Source organism: Chiloscyllium punctatum, chromosome 22 (assembly GCF_047496795.1).
Source record: "Chiloscyllium punctatum isolate Juve2018m chromosome 22, sChiPun1.3, whole genome shotgun sequence".
In the NCBI taxonomy this organism is placed as follows: Eukaryota; Metazoa; Chordata; class Chondrichthyes; order Orectolobiformes; family Hemiscylliidae; genus Chiloscyllium; species Chiloscyllium punctatum.
Genome location: NC_092760.1, coordinates 3,798,234 through 3,815,470, shown reverse-complemented (window position 1 = coordinate 3,815,470; position 17,237 = coordinate 3,798,234).

Here is a 17,237-nt window from a genome sequence, read left to right as displayed (position 1 = left end):
TCTCTGTTTCAGCCCCTCTGTTTCAGCCCCTCTGTTTCAGCCCCTCTGTTTCTCGCCCTCTGTTTCAGCCCCTCTGTTTCTCGACCTCTGTTTCAGCCCCTCTGTTTCTCGCCCACTGTTTCAGCCCCTCTGATTCAGCCCCTCTGTTTCTCGCCCTCTGTTTCAGCCCCTCTGTTTCAGCCCCTATGTTTAAGCCCCTCTGTTTCTCGCCCTCTGTTTCTCGCCCTCTGATTCAGCGCCTCTGTTTCTCGCTCTCTGTTTCAGCCCATCTATTTCTCGCCCTCTGTTTCAGCCCCTCTGTTTCAGCCCCTCTGTTTCTCGCCCTCTGTTTCAGCCCCTCTGTTTCAGCCCCTATGTTTCAGCCCCTCTGTTTCTCGCCCTCTGTTTCTCGCCCTCTGTTTCAGCGCCTCTGTTTCTCGCTCTCTGTTTCAGCCCATCTATTTCTCGCCCTCTGTTTCAGCCCCTCTGTTTCAGCCCCTCTGTTTCATCCCCTCTGTTTCTCGCCCTCTGTTTCAGCCCCTCTGTTTCTCGCCCTCTGTTTCAGCCCCTCTGTTTCAGCCCCTCTGTTTCAGTCCCTCTGTTTCTCGCCCTCTGTTTCTCGCACTCTGTTTCAGCCCCTCTGTTTCAGCCCCTCTGTTTTAGTCCCTCTGTTTCTCGCCCTCTGTTTCTCGCCCTCTGTTTCAGCCCCTCTGTTTCTCGCCCTCTGTTTCAGCCCCTCTGTTTCAGCCCCTCTGTTTCAGCCCCTCTGTTTCAGACCCTCTGTTTCTCGCACTCTGTTTCAGCCCCTCTGTTTCTCGCCCTCTTTTTCAGCCCCTCTGTTTCTCGCCCTCTGTTTCAGCCCCTCTGTTTCTGCCCTCTGTTTCAGCCCCTCTGTTTTTTGCCCTCTGTTTCAGCCCCTCTGATTCAGCCCCTCTGTTTCAGCCCCTCTGTTTCAGACCCTCTGTTTCAGCCCCTCTGTTTCATCCCCTCTGTTTCTCGCCCTCTGTTTCTCACCCTCTGTTTCTCGCCCTCTGTTTCAGCCCATCTGTTTTTCGCCCTCTGTTTCAGCCCCTCTGTTTCTCGCACTCTGTTTCAGGCTCTCTGTTTCAACCCCTCGGTTTCAGCCCCTCTGTTTCAGCCCCTCTGTTTCTCGCCCTCTGTTTCTCGCACGCTGTTTCAGCCCCTTTGTTTCTCGCCCTCTGATTCAGCCCCTCTGTTTCAGCCCCACTGTTTCAGCCCCTCTGTTTCAGCCCCTCTGTTTCTCGCCCTCTGTTTCAGCCCCTCTGTTTCTCGCCCTCTGTTTCAGCCCCTCTGATTCAGCCCCTCTGTTTCAGCCCCTCTGTTTCAGCCCCTCTGTTTCAGCCCCTCTGTTTCAGCCCCTCTGTTTCTGCCCCCCTGATTTAGCCCCTCTGTTTCAGCCCCTCTGTTTCAGCCCCTCTGTTCCTCGCCCTCTCTTTCAGCCCCTCTGTTTCGCGCTCTCTGTTTCAGCCCCTCTGTTTCAGCCACTCTGTTTCTCGCCCTCTGTTTCTGCCCCTCTGTTTCTCGCCCTCTGTTTCAGCCCCTCTGATTCAGCCCCTCTGTTTCAGCCCCTCTGAATCAGCCCCTCTGTTTCTCGCCCTCTGTTTCAGCCCCTCTATTTCAGCCCCTCTGATTCAGCCCCTCTGATTCAGCCCCTCTGTTTCTCGCCCTCTGTTTCAGCCCCTCTGTTTCAGCCCTTCTGTTTCAGCCCCTCGGTTTCATCCCCGCTGTTTCTCGCCCTCTGTTTCATCCCCTGTGTTTCTCGCCCTCTGTTTCTCCCCCTGTGTTTCTCGCCCTCTGTTTCAGCCCCTCTGTTTCAGCCCCTCTGTTTCTCGCCTTCTGTTTCAGCCCCTCTGTTTCTCGACCTCTGTTTCATCCCCTCTGTTTCTCGCCCACTGTTTCAGCCCCTCTGATTCAGCCCCTCTGTTTCTCGCCCTCTGTTTCAGCCTCTCTGTTTCTCGCCCTCTTTTTCAGCCCCTCTGTTTCAGCCCCTCTGTTTCAGCCCCTCTGTTTCTCGCCCTCTGTTTCAGCCCCTCTGTTTCTCGCCCTCTGTTTCAGCGCCTCTGTTTCTCGCTCTCTGTTTCAGCCCATCTATTTCTCGCCCTCTGTTTCTCGCCCTCTGTTTCAGCCCCTCTATTTCAGCCCCTCTGATTCTGCCCCTCTGATTCAGCCCCTCTGTTTCTCGCCCTCTGTTTCAGCCCCTCTGTTTCTCGCCCTCTGTTTCAGCCCCTCTGATTCAGCCCCTCTGTTTCAGCCCCTCTGTTTCAGCCCCTCTGTTTCAGCCCCTCTGTTTCAGCCCCTCTGTTTCTGCCCCCCTGATTTAGCCCCTCTGTTTCAGCCCCTCTGTTTCAGCCCCTCTGTTCCTCGCCCTCTCTTTCAGCCCCTCTGTTTCGCGCTCTCTGTTTCAGCCCCTCTGTTTCAGCCACTCTGTTTCTCGCCCTCTGTTTCTGCCCCTCTGTTTCTCGCCCTCTGTTTCAGACCCTCTGATTCAGCCCCTCTGTTTCAGCCCCTCTGAATCAGCCCCTCTGTTTCTCGCCCTCTGTTTCAGCCCCTCTATTTCAGCCCCTCTGATTCAGCCCCTCTGATTCAGCCCCTCTGTTTCTCGCCCTCTGTTTCAGCCCCTCTGTTTCAGCCCTTCTGTTTCAGCCCCTCGGTTTCATCCCCGCTGTTTCTCGCCCTCTGTTTCATCCCCTGTGTTTCTCGCCCTCTGTTTCTCCCCCTGTGTTTCTCGCCCTCTGTTTCAGCCCCTCTGTTTCAGCCCCTCTGTTTCTCGCCTTCTGTTTCAGCCCCTCTGTTTCTCGACCTCTGTTTCATCCCCTCTGTTTCTCGCCCACTGTTTCAGCCCCTCTGATTCAGCCCCTCTGTTTCTCGCCCTCTGTTTCAGCCTCTCTGTTTCTCGCCCTCTTTTTCAGCCCCTCTGTTTCAGCCCCTCTGTTTCAGCCCCTCTGTTTCTCGCCCTCTGTTTCAGCCCCTCTGTTTCTCGCCCTCTGTTTCAGCGCCTCTGTTTCTCGCTCTCTGTTTCAGCCCATCTATTTCTCGCCCTCTGTTTCTCGCCCTCTGTTTCAGCCCCTCTATTTCAGCCCCTCTGATTCTGCCCCTCTGATTCAGCCCCTCTGTTTCTCGCCCTCTGTTTCAGCCCCTCTTTTTCAGCCCTTCTGTTTCACCCTCTCTGTTTCAGCCCCTCTGTTTCTCGCCCTCTGTTTCAGCCCCTCTGTTTCTCGCCCTCTGTTTCTGCCCCTCTGTTTCTCGCCCTCTGTTTCAGCCCCTCTGTTTCAGCCCCACTGTTTCAGCCCCTCTGTTTCTCGCCTCTGTTTCAGCCCCTCTGCTTCTGCCCCTCTGATTTAGCCCCTCTGTTTCAGCCCCTCTGTTTCAGCCCCTCTGTTTCGCGCTCTCTGTTTCAGCCCCTCTGTTTCAGCCACTCTGTTTCTCGCCCTCTGTTTCTGCCCCTCTGTTTCTCGCCCTCTGTTTCAGCCCCTCTGTTTCTCGCCCTCTGTTTCAGCCCCTCTGATTCAGCCCCTCAGTTTCAGCCCCTCTGAATCTGCCCCTCTGATTCAGCCCCTCTGTTTCTCGCCCTCTGTTTCTGCCCCTCTGATTTAGCCCCTCTGTTTCAGCCCCTCTGTGTCAGCCCCTCTGTTTCTCGCCCTCTGTTTCAGCCCCTCTTTTTCAGCCCTTCTGTTTCAGCCCCTCTGTTTCAGCCCCTCTGTTTCTCGCCCTCTGTTTCAGCCCCTCTGTTTCTCGCCCTCTGTTTCAGCCCCTCTGTTTCTCGACCTCTGTTTCAGCCCCTCTGTTTCTCGCCCACTGTTTCAGCCCCTCTGATTCAGCCCCTCTGTTTCTCGGCCTCTGTTTCAGCCCCTCTGTTTCTCGCCCTCTGTTTCAGCACCTCTGTTTCAGCCCCTATGTTTCAGCCCCTCTGTTTCTCGTCCTCTGTTTCTCGCCCTCTGTTTCAGCGCCTCTGTTTCTCGCTCTCTGTTTCAGCCCATCTATTTCTCGCCCTCTGTTTCAGCCCCTCTGTTTCAGCCCCTCTGTTTCATCCCCTCTGTTTCTCGCCCTCTGTTTCAGCCCCTCTGTTTCTCGCCCTCTGTTTCAGCCCCTCTGTTTCAGCCCCTCTGTTTCAGTCCCTCTGTTTCTCGCCCTCTGTTTCTCGCCCTCTGTTTCAGCCCCTCTGTTTCAGCCCCTCTGTTTCAGTCCCTCTGTTTCTCGCCCTCTGTTTCTCGCCCTCTGTTTCAGCCCCTCTGTTTCTCGCCCTCTGTTTCATCACCTCTGTTTCTCGCCCTCTGTTTCAGCCCCTCTGTTTCAGCCCCTCTGTTTCAGACCCTCTGTTTCAGACCCTCTGTTTCTCGCACTCTGTTTCAGCCCCTCTGTTTCTCGCCCTCTTTTTCAGCCCCTCTGTTTCTCGCCCTCTGTTTCAGCCCCTCTGTTTCTCGCCCTCTGTTTCAGCCCCTCTGTTTTTTGCCCTCTGTTTAAGCCCCTCTGATTCAGCCCCTCTTTTTCAGCCCCTCTGTTTCAGACCCTCTGTTTCAGCCCCTCTGTTTCATCCCCTCTGTTTCTCGCCCTCTGTTTCTCACCCTCTGTTTCTCGCCCTCTGTTTCAGCCCCTCTGTTTTTCGCCCTCTGTTTCAGCCCCTCTGTTTCTCGCCCTCTGTTTCAGGCTCTCTGTTTCAGCCCCTCTGTTTCAGCCCCTCTGTTTCAGCCCCTCTGTTTCTCGCCCTCTGTTTCTCGCACGCTGTTTCAGCCCCTCTGTTTTTCGCCCTCTGTTTCAGCCCCACTGTTTCTCGCCCTCTGTTTCAGGCTCTCTGTTTCAGCCCCTCTGTTTCAGCCCCTCTGTTTCAGCCCCTCTGTTTCTCGCCCTCTGTTTCAGCCCCTCTGTTTCTCGACCTCTGTTTCAGCCCCTCTGTTTCTCGCCCACTGTTTCAGCCCCTCTGATTCAGCCCCTCTGTTTCTCGCCCTCTGTTTCAGCCCCTCTGTTTCAGCCCCTATGTTTAAGCCCCTCTGTTTCTCGCCCTCTGTTTCTCGCCCTCTGTTTCAGCGCCTCTGTTTCTCGCTCTCTGTTTCAGCCCATCTATTTCTCGCCCTCTGTTTCAGCCCCTCTGTTTCAGCCCCTCTGTTTCTCGCCCTCTGTTTCAGCCCCTCTGTTTCAGCCCCTATGTTTCAGCCCCTCTGTTTCTCGCCCTCTGTTTCTCGCCCTCTGTTTCAGCGCCTCTGTTTCTCGCTCTCTGTTTCAGCCCATCTATTTCTCGCCCTCTGTTTCAGCCCCTCTGTTTCAGCCCCTCTGTTTCATCCCCTCTGTTTCTCGCCCTCTGTTTCAGCCCCTCTGTTTCTCGCCCTCTGTTTCAGCCCCTCTGTTTCAGCCCCTCTGTTTCAGTCCCTCTGTTTCTCGCCCTCTGTTTCTCGCACTCTGTTTCAGCCCCTCTGTTTCAGCCCCTCTGTTTTAGTCCCTCTGTTTCTCGCCCTCTGTTTCTCGCCCTCTGTTTCAGCCCCTCTGTTTCTCGCCCTCTGTTTCAGCCCCTCTGTTTCAGCCCCTCTGTTTCAGCCCCTCTGTTTCAGACCCTCTGTTTCTCGCACTCTGTTTCAGCCCCTCTGTTTCTCGCCCTCTTTTTCAGCCCCTCTGTTTCTCGCCCTCTGTTTCAGCCCCTCTGTTTCTCGCCCTCTGTTTCAGCCCCTCTGTTTTTTGCCCTCTGTTTCAGCCCCTCTGATTCAGCCCCTCTGTTTCAGCCCCTCTGTTTCAGACCCTCTGTTTCAGCCCCTCTGTTTCATCCCCTCTGTTTCTCGCCCTCTGTTTCTCACCCTCTGTTTCTCGCCCTCTGTTTCAGCCCCTCTGTTTTTCGCCCTCTGTTTCAGCCCCTCTGTTTCTCGCACTCTGTTTCAGGCTCTCTGTTTCAACCCCTCGGTTTCAGCCCCTCTGTTTCAGCCCCTCTGTTTCTCGCCCTCTGTTTCTCGCACGCTGTTTCAGCCCCTTTGTTTCTCGCCCTCTGATTCAGCCCCTCTGTTTCAGCCCCACTGTTTCAGCCCCTCTGTTTCAGCCCCTCTGTTTCTCGCCCTCTGTTTCAGCCCCTCTGTTTCTCGCCCTCTGTTTCAGCCCCTCTGATTCAGCCCCTCTGTTTCAGCCCCTCTGTTTCAGCCCCTCTGTTTCAGCCCCTCTGTTTCAGCCCCTCTGTTTCTGCCCCCCTGATTTAGCCCCTCTGTTTCAGCCCCTCTGTTTCAGCCCCTCTGTTCCTCGCCCTCTCTTTCAGCCCCTCTGTTTCGCGCTCTCTGTTTCAGCCCCTCTGTTTCAGCCACTCTGTTTCTCGCCCTCTGTTTCTGCCCCTCTGTTTCTCGCCCTCTGTTTCAGCCCCTCTGATTCAGCCCCTCTGTTTCAGCCCCTCTGAATCAGCCCCTCTGTTTCTCACCCTCTGTTTCAGCCCCTCTATTTCAGCCCCTCTGATTCAGCCCCTCTGATTCAGCCCCTCTGTTTCTCGCCCTCTGTTTCAGCCCCTCTGTTTCAGCCCTTCTGTTTCAGCCCCTCTGTTTCATCCCCGCTGTTTCTCGCCCTCTGTTTCATCCCCTCTGTTCCTCGCCCTCTGTTTCTCCACCTGTGTTTCTCGCCCTCTGTTTCAGCCCCTCTGTTTCAGCCCCTCTGTTTCTCGCCTTCTGTTTCAGCCCCTCTGTTTCTCGACCTCTGTTTCAGCCCCTCTGTTTCTCGCCCACTGTTTCAGCCCCTCTGATTCAGCCCCTCTGTTTCTCGCCCTCTGTTTCAGCCTCTCTGTTTCTCGCCCTCTTTTTCAGCCCCTCTGTTTCAGCCCCTCTGTTTCAGCCCCTCTGTTTCTCGCCCTCTGTTTCAGCCCCTCTGTTTCTCGCCCTCTGTTTCAGCGCCTCTGTTTCTCGCTCTCTGTTTCAGCCCATCTATTTCTCGCCCTCTGTTTCTCGCCCTCTGTTTCAGCCCCTCTATTTCAGCCCCTCTGATTCTGCCCCTCTGATTCAGCCCCTCTGTTTCTCGCCCTCTGTTTCAGCCCCTCTTTTTCAGCCCTTCTGTTTCACCCTCTCTGTTTCAGCCCCTCTGTTTCTCGCCCTCTGTTTCAGCCCCTCTGTTTCTCGCCCTCTGTTTCTGCCCCTCTGTTTCTCGCCCTCTGTTTCAGCCCCTCTGTTTCAGCCCCACTGTTTCAGCCCCTCTGTTTCTCGCCTCTGTTTCAGCCCCTCTGTTTCTGCCCCTCTGATTTAGCCCCTCTGTTTCAGCCCCTCTGTTTCAGCCCCTCTGTTTCGCGCTCTCTGTTTCAGCCCCTCTGTTTCAGCCACTCTGTTTCTCGCCCTCTGTTTCTGCTCCTCTGTTTCTCGCCCTCTGTTTCAGCCCCTCTGTTTCTCGCCCTCTGTTTCAGCCCCTCTGATTCAGCCCCTCAGTTTCAGCCCCTCTGAATCTGCCCCTCTGATTCAGCCCCTCTGTTTCTCGCCCTCTGTTTCTGCCCCTCTGATTTAGCCCCTCTGTTTCAGCCCCTCTGTGTCAGCCCCTCTGTTTCTCGCCCTCTGTTTCAGCCCCTCTTTTTCAGCCCTTCTGTTTCAGCCCCTCTGTTTCAGCCCCTCTGTTTCTCGCCCTCTGTTTCAGCCCCTCTGTTTCTCGCCCTCTGTTTCTGCCCCTCTGTTTCTCGCCCTCTGTTTCAGGCTCTCTGTTTCAGCCCGTCTGTTTCAGCCCCTCTGTTTCAGCCCCTCTGTTTCTCGCACTCTGTTTCTCGCCCTCTGTTTCAGCCCCTCTGTTTCTGGCCCCTGTTTCTGCCCATCTGATTCAGCCCCTCTGTTTCGGCACCTCTGATTCAGCCCCTCTGTTTCAGCCCCTCTGTTTCAGCCCCTCTGTTTCATCCCCTCTGTTTCTCGCCCTCTGTTTCTCACCCTCTGTTTCTGGCCCTCTCTTTCAGCCCCTCTGTTTTTCGCCCTCTGTTTCAGCCCCTCTGTTTCTTGCCCTCTGTTTCAGGCTCTCTGTTTCAGCCCCTCTGTTTCAGCCCCTCTGTTTCAGCCCCTCTGTTTCTCGCCTTCTGTTTCTCGCCCTCTGTTTCAGCCCCTCTGTTTCTCGTCCTCTGTTTCAGCCCCTCTATTTCAGCCCCTCTGATTCTGCCCCTCTGATTCAGCCCCTCTGTTTCTCGCCCTCTGTTTCAGCCCCTCTTTTTCAGCCCTTCTGTTTCAGCCCCTCTGTTTCAGCCCCTCTGTTTCTCGCCCTCTGTTTCAGCCCCTCTGTTTCTCACCCTCTGTTTCTGCCCCTCTGTTTCTCGCCCTCTGTTTCTGCTCCTCTGTTTCAGCCTCTCTGTTTCAGCCCCTCTGTTTCAGCCCCTCTATTTCTCGCCCTCTGTTTCAGCCCCTCTGTTTCTCGCCCTCTGTTTCTGCCCCTCTGATTTAGCCCCTCTGTTTCAGCCCCTCTGTTTCAGCCCCACTGTTTCTCGCCCTCTGTTTCAGCCCCTCTGTTTCGCATTCTCTGTTTCAGCCCCTCTGTTTCAGCCACTCTGTTTCTCGCCCTCTGTTTCTGCCCCTCTGTTTCTCGCCCACTGTTTCAGCCCCTCTGTTTCTCGCCCTCTGTTTCAGCCCCTCTGATTCAGCACCTCTGTTTCAGCCCCTCTGAATCAGCCCCTCTGATTCAGCCCCTATGTTTCTCGCCCACTGTTTCTGCCCCCCTGATTTAGCCCCTCTGTTTCAGCCCCTCTGTTTCAGCCCCTCTGTTCCTCGCCCTCTGTTTCAGCCCCTCTGTTTCGCGCTCTCTGTTTCAGCCCCTCTGTTTGAGCCACTCTGTTTCTCGCCCTCTGTTTCTGCCCCTCTGTTTCTCGCCCTCTGTTTCAGCCCCTCTGATTCAGCCCCTCTGTTTCAGCCCCTCTGAATCAGCCCCTCTGTTTCTCGCCCTCTGTTTCTCGCCCTCTGTTTCAGCCCCTCTGTTTCAGCCCTTCTGTTTCAGCCCCTCTGTTTCATCCCCGCTGTTTCTCGCCCTCTGTTTCATCCCCTCTGTTTCTCGCCCTCTGTTTCTGCCCCTCTGTTTCTCGCCCTCTGTTTCAGCCCCTCTGTTTCAGCCCCTCTGTTACAGCCCCTCTGTTTCTCGCCCTCTGTTTCAGCCCCTCTGTTTCTCGACCTCTGTTTCAGCCCCTCTGTTTCTTGCCCACTGTTTCAGCCCCTCTGTTTCTCGCCCTCTGTTTCAGCCCCTCTGTTTCTCGCCCTCTGTTTCAGCCCCTCTGTTTCAGCCCCTATGTTTCAGCCCCTCTGTTTCTCGCCCTCTGTTTCAGACCCTCTGGTTCTCGCCCTCTGTTTCAGCGCCTCTGTTTCTCGCTCTCTGTTTCAGCCCATCTATTTCTCGCCCTCTGTTTCAGCCCCTCTGTTTCAGCCCTTCTGTTTCATCCCCTCTGTTTCTCGCCCTCTGTTTCAGCCCCTCTGTTTCTCGCCCTCTGTTTCAGCCCCTCTGTTTCAGCCCCTCTGTTTCAGTCCCTCTGTTTCTCGACCTCTGTTTCTCGCCCTCTGTTTCAGCCCCTCTGTTTCAGCCCCTCTGTTTCAGTCCCTCTGTTTCTCGCCCTCTGTTTCAGCCCCTCTGTTTCTCGCCCTCTGTTTCAGCCCCTCTGTTTTTCGCCCTCTGTTTCAGCCCATCTGATTCAGCGCCTCTGTTTCAGCCCCTCTGATTCAGCCCCTCTGTTTCAGCCCCTCTGTTTCAGACCCTCTGTTTCAGCCCCTCTGTTTCATCCCCTCTGTTTCTCGCCCTCTGTTTCTCTCCCTCTGTTTCTCGCCCTCTGTTTCAGCCCCTCTGTTTTTCGCCCTCTGTTTCAGCCCCTCTGTTTCAGGCTCTCTGTTTCAGCCCGTCTGTTTCAGCCCCTCTGTTTCAGCCCCTCTGTTTCTCGCCCTCTGTATCTCGCCCGCTGTTTCAGCCCCTTTGTTTCTCGCCCTCTGTTTCAGCCCCTCTGTTTCAGCCCCACTGTTTCAGCCCCTCTGTTTCAGCCCCTCTGTTTCTCGCCTTCTGTTTCTCGCCCTCTGTTTCAGCCCCTCTGTTTCTCGCCCTCTGTTTCAGCCCCCCTATTTCAGCCCCTCTGATTCTGCCCCTCTGATTCAGCCCCTCTGTTTCTCGCCCTCTGTTTCAGCCCCTCTTTTTCAGCCCTTCTGTTTCAGCACCTCTGCTTCAGCCCCTCTGTTTCTCGCCCTCTGTTTCAGCCCCTCTGTCTCTCGCCCTCTTTTTCTGCCCCTCTGTTTCTCGCCCTCTGTTTCAGCCCCTCTGTTTCAGCCCCTCTCTTTCAGCCCCTCTGATTCAGCCCGTCTGTTTCAGCTCCTCTGAAAAAGACCCTCTGATTCAGCCCCTCTGTTTCAGCCCCTCTGTTTCAGCCCCTCTGTTTCTCGCCCTCTGTTTCTGCCCCTCTGATTTAGCCCCTCTGTTTCAGCCCCTCTGTTTCAGCCCCTCTGTTTCTCGCCCTCTGTTTCAGCCCCTCTGTTGCGCGCTCTCTGTTTCAGCCCCTCTTTTTCAGCCACTCTGTTTCTCGCCCTCTGTTTCTGCCCCTCTGTTTCTCGCCCTCTGTTTCAGCCCCTCTGTTTCAGCACGTCCGTTTCAGCCCCTCTGATTCAGCTGCTCCGGTTCAGCTCCTCTGAAAAAGCCCCTCTGATTCAGCCCCTCTGTTTCAGCCCCTCTGTTTCAGCCCCTCTGTTTCTCGCCCTCTGTTTCAGCCCCTCTGATTCAGCCCCTCTGTTTCTCGCCCTCTGTTTCAGCCCCTCTGTTTCTCACCGTCTGTATCAGCCCCTCTGTTTCTCACCCACTGTTTCTCGCCCTCTGTTTCAGCCCCTCTGTTTCTCGCCCTCTGTTTCAGCCCCTCTGTTTCAGCACCTCTGTTTCTCGCCCTCTGTTTCAGCTCCTCTGTTTCTCGACCTCTGTTTCAGCCCCTCTGTTTCAGCCCCTCTGTTTCTCGCCTTCTGTTTCAGGCCCTCTGTTTCTCTCCCTCTGTTTCAGCCCCTCTGTTTCTCGCCCACTGTTTCAGCCCCTCTGTTTCTCGCCCTCTGTTTCAGGCCCTCTGTTTCTCGCCCTCTGTTTCAGCCCCTCTGTTTCTCGCCCTCTGTTTCAGCCCCTCTGTTTCTCGCCCTCTGTTTCAGCCCCTCTGTTTCAGCCCCTCTGTTTCTCGCCCTCTGTTTCAGCCCCTCTGATTCAGCCCCTCTGTTTCACCCGTCTGAATCAGCCCCTCTGATTCAGCCCCTCTGTTTCTCGCCCTCTGTTTCAGCCCCTCTGTTTCTCGCCCTCTGTTTCAGGCCCTCTGTTTCTCACCCTCGGTTTCAGCCCCTCTGTTTCTCGCCCTCTGTTTCAGCCCCTCTGTTTCTCGCCCTCTGTTTCAGCCCCTCTGTTTCAGCCCCTCTGTTTCAGCCCTTCTGTTTCAGCCCCTCTGTTTCAGCCCCTCTGTTTCTCGCCCTCTCTTTCATCCCCTCTGTTTCTCGCCCTCTGATTCTGCACCTCTGTTTCTCGCCCTCTGTTTCAGCCCCTCTGTTTGAGCCCCTCTGTTTCAGCCCCTCTGTTTCTCGCCCTCTGTTTCAGCCCCTCTGTTTCTCGCCCACTATTTCAGCCCCTCTGATTCAGCCCCTCTGTTTCTCGCCCTCTGTTTCAGCCCCTCTGTTTCTCGCCCTCTGTTTCAGCCCCTCTGTTTCAGACCCTCTGTTTCTCGCCCTCTGTTTCAGCCCCTCTGTTTCTCACCCTCTGTTTCAGTGCCTCTGTTTCTTGCCCTCTGTTAGATCCCATCCATTTCTCGCCCTCTGTTTCAGCCCCTCTGTTTCAGCCCCTCTGTTTCAGCCCCTCTTTTTCAGCCCCTCTGTTTCTCGCCCTCTGTTTCAGCCCCTCTGTTTCTCGCCCTCTGTTTCAGCCCCTCTGTTTCTCGCCCTCTGTTTCAGCCCCTCTGTTTCATCCCCTCTGTTTCAGTCCCTCTGTTTCTCGCCCTCTTTTTCTCGCCCTCTGTTTCCGCCCCTCTGTTTCAGCCCCTCTGTTTCAGTCCCTCTGTTTCTCGCCCACTGTTTCTCGCCCTCTGATACAGCCCCTCTGTTTCTCGCCCTCTGTTTCATCCCCTCTGTTTCTCGCCCTCTGTTTCAGCCCCTCTGATTCAGCCCCTCTGTTTCAGCCCCTCTGAATCAGCCCGTCTGTTTCTCGCCCTCTGTTTCTCGCCCTCTGTTTCAGCCCCTCTGTTTCAGCCCTTCTGTTTCAGCCCCTCTGTTTCATCCCCGCTGTTTCTCGCCCTCTGTTTCATCCCCTCTGTTTCTCGCCCTCTGTTTCTGCCCCTCTGTTTCTCGCCCTCTGTTTCAGCCCCTCTGTTTCAGCCCCTCTGTTACAGCCCCTCTGTTTCTCGCCCTCTGTTTCAGCCCCTCTGTTTCTCGACCTCTGTTTCAGCCCCTCTGTTTCTCGCCCACTGTTTCAGCCCCTCTGTTTCTCGCCCTCTGTTTCAGCCCCTCTGCTTCTCGCCCTCTGTTTCAGCCCCTCTGTTTCAGCCCCTATGTTTCAGCCCCTCTGTTTCTCGCCCTCTGTTTCAGACCCTCTGGTTCTCGCCCTCTGTTTCAGCGCCTCTGTTTCTCGCTCTCTGTTTCAGCCCATCTATTTCTCGCCCTCTGTTTCAGCCCCTCTGTTTCAGCCCTTCTGTTTCATCCCCTCTGTTTCTCGCCCTCTGTTTCAGCCCCTCTGTTTCTCGCCCTCTGTTTCAGCCCCTCTGTTTCAGCCCCTCTGTTTCAGTCCCTCTGTTTCTCGACCTCTGTTTCTCGCCCTCTGTTTCAGCCCCTCTGTTTCAGCCCCTCTGTTTCAGTCCCTCTGTTTCTCGCCCTCTGTTTCAGCCCCTCTGTTTCTCGCCCTCTGTTTCAGCCCCTCTGTTTTTCGCCCTCTGTTTCAGCCCATCTGATTCAGCGCCTCTGTTTCATCCCCTCTGATTCAGCCCCTCTGTTTCAGCCCCTCTGTTTCAGACCCTCTGTTTCAGCCCCTCTGTTTCATCCCCTCTGTTTCTCGCCCTCTGTTTCTCTCCCTCTGTTTCTCGCCCTCTGTTTCAGCCCCTCTGTTTTTCGCCCTCTGTTTCAGCCCCTCTGTTTCTCGCCCTCTGTTTCAGGCTCTCTGTTTCAGCCCGTCTGTTTCAGCCCCTCTGTTTCAGCCCCTCTGTTTCTCGCCCTCTGTATCTCGCCCGCTGTTTCAGCCCCTTTGTTTCTCGCCCTCTGTTTCAGCCCCTCTGTTTCAGCCCCACTGTTTCAGCCCCTCTGTTTCAGCCCCTCTGTTTCTCGCCTTCTGTTTCTCGCCCTCTGTTTCAGCCCCTCTGTTTCTCGCCCTCTGTTTCAGCCCCCCTATTTCAGCCCCTCTGATTCTGCCCCTCTGATTCAGCCCCTCTGTTTCTCGCCCTCTGTTTCAGCCCCTCTTTTTCAGCCCTTCTGTTTCAGCACCTCTGCTTCAGCCCCTCTGTTTCTCGCCCTCTGTTTCAGCCCCTCTGTCTCTCGCCCTCTTTTTCTGCCCCTCTGTTTCTCGCCCTCTGTTTCAGCCCCTCTGTTTCAGCCCCTCTGTTTCAGCCCCTCTGATTCAGCCCCTCTGTTTCAGCTCCTCTGAAAAAGCCCCTCTGATTCAGCCCCTCTGTTTCAGCCCCTCTGTTTCAGCCCCTCTCTTTCTCGCCCTCTGTTTCTGCCCCTCTGATTTAGCCCCTCTGTTTCAGCCCCTCTGTTTCAGCCCCTCTGTTTCTCGCCCTCTGTTTCAGCCCCTCTGTTGCGCGCTCTCTGTTTCAGCCCCTCTTTTTCAGCCACTCTGTTTCTCGCCCTCTGTTTCTGCCCCTCTGTTTCTCGCCCTCTGTTTCAGCCCCTCTGTTTCAGCACGTCCGTTTCAGCCCCTCTGATTCAGCTGCTCCGGTTCAGCTCCTCTGAAAAAGCCCCTCTGATTCAGCCCCTCTGTTTCAGCCCCTCTGTTTCAGCCCCTCTGTTTCTCGCCCTCTGTTTCAGCCCCTCTGATTCAGCCCCTCTGTTTCTCGCCCTCTGTTTCAGCCCCTCTGTTTCTCACCGTCTGTTTCAGCCCCTCTGTTTCTCACCCACTGTTTCTCGCCCTCTGTTTCAGCCCCTCTGTTTCTCGCCCTCTGTTTCAGCCCCTCTGTTTCAGCACCTCTGTTTCTCGCCCTCTGTTTCAGCTCCTCTGTTTCTCGACCTCTGTTTCAGCCCCTCTGTTTCAGCCCCTCTGTTTCTCGCCTTCTGTTTCAGGCCCTCTGTTTCTCTCCCTCTGTTTCAGCCCCTCTGTTTCTCGCCCACTGTTTCAGCCCCTCTGTTTCTCGCCCTCTGTTTCAGGCCCTCTGTTTCTCGCCCTCTGTTTCAGCCCCTCTGTTTCTCGCCCTCTGTTTCAGCCCCTCTGTTTCTCGCCCTCTGTTTCAGCCCCTCTGTTTCAGCCCCTCTGTTTCTCGCCCTCTGTTTCAGCCCCTCTGATTCAGCCCCTCTGTTTCACCCGTCTGAACCAGCCCCTCTGATTCAGCCCCTCTGTTTCTCGCCCTCTGTTTCAGCCCCTCTGTTTCTCGCCCTCTGTTTCAGGCCCTCTGTTTCTCACCCTCGGTTTCAGCCCCTCTGTTTCTCGCCCTCTGTTTCAGCCCCTCTGTTTCTCGCCCTCTGTTTAAGCCCCTCTGTTTCAGCCCCTCTGTTTCAGCCCTTCTGTTTCAACCCCTCTGTTTCAGCCCCTCTGTTTCTCGCCCTCTCTTTCATCCCCTCTGTTTCTCGCCCTCTGATTCTGCACCTCTGTTTCTCGCCCTCTGTTTCAGCCCCTCTGTTTGAGCCCCTCTGTTTCAGCCCCTCTGTTTCTCGCCCTCTGTTTCAGCCCCTCTGTTTCTCGCCCACTGTTTCAGCCCCTCTGATTCAGCCCCTCTGTTTCTCGCCCTCTGTTTCAGCCCCTCTGTTTCTCGCCCTCTGTTTCAGCCCCTCTGTTTCAGACCCTCTGTTTCTCGCCCTCTGTTTCAGCCCCTCTGTTTCTCACCCTCTGTTTCAGTGCCTCTGTTTCTCGCCCTCTGTTAGATCCCATCCATTTCTCGCCCTCTGTTTCAGCCCCTCTGTTTCAGCCCCTCTGTTTCAGCCCCTCTTTTTCAGCCCCTCTGTTTCTCGCCCTCTGTTTCAGCCCCTCTGTTTCTCGCCCTCTGTTTCAGCCCCTCTGTTTCTCGCCCTCTGTTTCAGCCCCTCTGTTTCATCCCCTCTGTTTCAGTCCCTCTGTTTCTCGCCCTCTTTTTCTCGCCCTCTGTTTCCGCCCCTCTGTTTCAGCCCCTCTGTTTCAGTCCCTCTGTTTCTCGCCCAATGTTTCTCGCCCTCTGATACAGCCCCTCTGTTTCTCGCCCTCTGTTTCATCCCCTCTGTTTCTCGCCCTCTGTTTCAGCCCCTCTGATTCAGCCCCTCTGTTTCAGCCCCTCTGAATCAGCCCCTCTGTTTCTCGCCCTCTGTTTCTCGCCCTCTGTTTCAGCCCCTCTGTTTCAGCCCTTCTGTTTCAGCCCCTCTGTTTCATCCCCGCTGTTTCTCGCCCTCTGTTTCATCCCCTCTGTTTCTCGCCCTCTGTTTCTGCCCCTCTGTTTCTCGCCCTCTGTTTCAGCCCCTCTGTTTCAGCCCCTCTGTTACAGCCCCTCTGTTTCTCGCCCTCTGTTTCAGCCCCTCTGTTTCTCGACCTCTGTTTCAGCCCCTCTGTTTCTCGCCCACTGTTTCAGCCCCTCTGTTTCTCGCCCTCTGTTTCAGCCCCTCTGTTTCTCGCCCTCTGTTTCAGCCCCTCTGTTTCAGCCCCTATGTTTCAGCCCCTCTGTTTCTCGCCCTCTGTTTCAGACCCTCTGGTTCTCGCCCTCTGTTTCAGCGCCTCTGTTTCTCGCTCTCTGTTTCAGCCCATCTATTTCTCGCCCTCTGTTTCAGCCCCTCTGTTTCAGCCCTTCTGTTTCATCCCCTCTGTTTCTCGCCCTCTGTTTCAGCCCCTCTGTTTCTCGCCCTCTGTTTCAGCCCCTCTGTTTCAGCCCCTCTGTTTCAGTCCCTCTGTTTCTCGACCTCTGTTTCTCGCCCTCTGTTTCAGCCCCTCTGTTTCAGCCCCTCTGTTTCAGTCCCTCTGTTTCTCGCCCTCTGTTTCAGCCCCTCTGTTTCTCGCCCTCTGTTTCAGCCCCTCTGTTTTTCGCCCTCTGTTTCAGCCCATCTGATTCAGCGCCTCTGTTTCAGCCCCTCTGATTCAGCCCCTCTGTTTCAGCCCCTCTGTTTCAGACCCTCTGTTTCAGCCCCTCTGTTTCATCCCCTCTGTTTCTCGCCCTCTGTTTCTCTCCCTCTGTTTCTCGCCCTCTGTTTCAGCCCCTCTGTTTTTCGCCCTCTGTTTCAGCCCCTCTGTTTCTCGCCCTCTGTTTCAGGCTCTCTGTTTCAGCCCGTCTGTTTCAGCCCCTCTGTTTCAGCCCCTCTGTTTCTCGCCCTCTGTATCTCGCCCGCTGTTTCAGCCCCTTTGTTTCTCGCCCTCTGTTTCAGCCCCTCTGTTTCAGCCCCACTGTTTCAGCCCCTCTGTTTCAGCCCCTCTGTTTCTCGCCTTCTGTTTCTCGCCCTCTGTTTCAGCCCCTCTGTTTCTCGCCCTCTGTTTCAGCCCCCCTATTTCAGCCCCTCTGATTCTGCCCCTCTGATTCAGCCCCTCTGTTTCTCGCCCTCTGTTTCAGCCCCTCTTTTTCAGCCCTTCTGTTTCAGCACCTCTGCTTCAGCCCCTCTGTTTCTCGCCCTCTGTTTCAGCCCCTCTGTCTCTCGCCCTCTTTTTCTGCCCCTCTGTTTCTCGCCCTCTGTTTCAGCCCCTCTGTTTCAGCCCCTCTGTTTCAGCCCCTCTGATTCAGCCCCTCTGTTTCAGCTCCTCTGAAAAAGCCCCTCTGATTCAGCCCCTCTGTTTCAGCCCCTCTGTTTCAGCCCCTCTGTTTCTCCCCCTCTGTTTCTGCCCCTCTGATTTAGCCCCTCTGTTTCAGCCCCTCTGTTTCAGCCCCTCTGTTTCTCGCCCTCTGTTTCAGCCCCTCTGTTGCGCGCTCTCTGTTTCAGCCCCTCTTTTTCAGCCACTCTGTTTCTCGCCCTCTGTTTCTGCCCCTCTGTTTCTCGCCCTCTGTTTCAGCCCCTCTGTTTCAGCACGTCCGTTTCAGCCCCTCTGATTCAGCTGCTCCGGTTCAGCTCCTCTGAAAAAGCCCCTCTGATTCAGCCCCTCTGTTTCAGCCCCTCTGTTTCAGCCCCTCTGTTTCTCGCCCTCTGTTTCAGCCCCTCTGATTCAGCCCCTCTGTTTCTCGCCCTCTGTTTCAGCCCCTCTGTTTCTCACCGTCTGTTTCAGCCCCTCTGTTT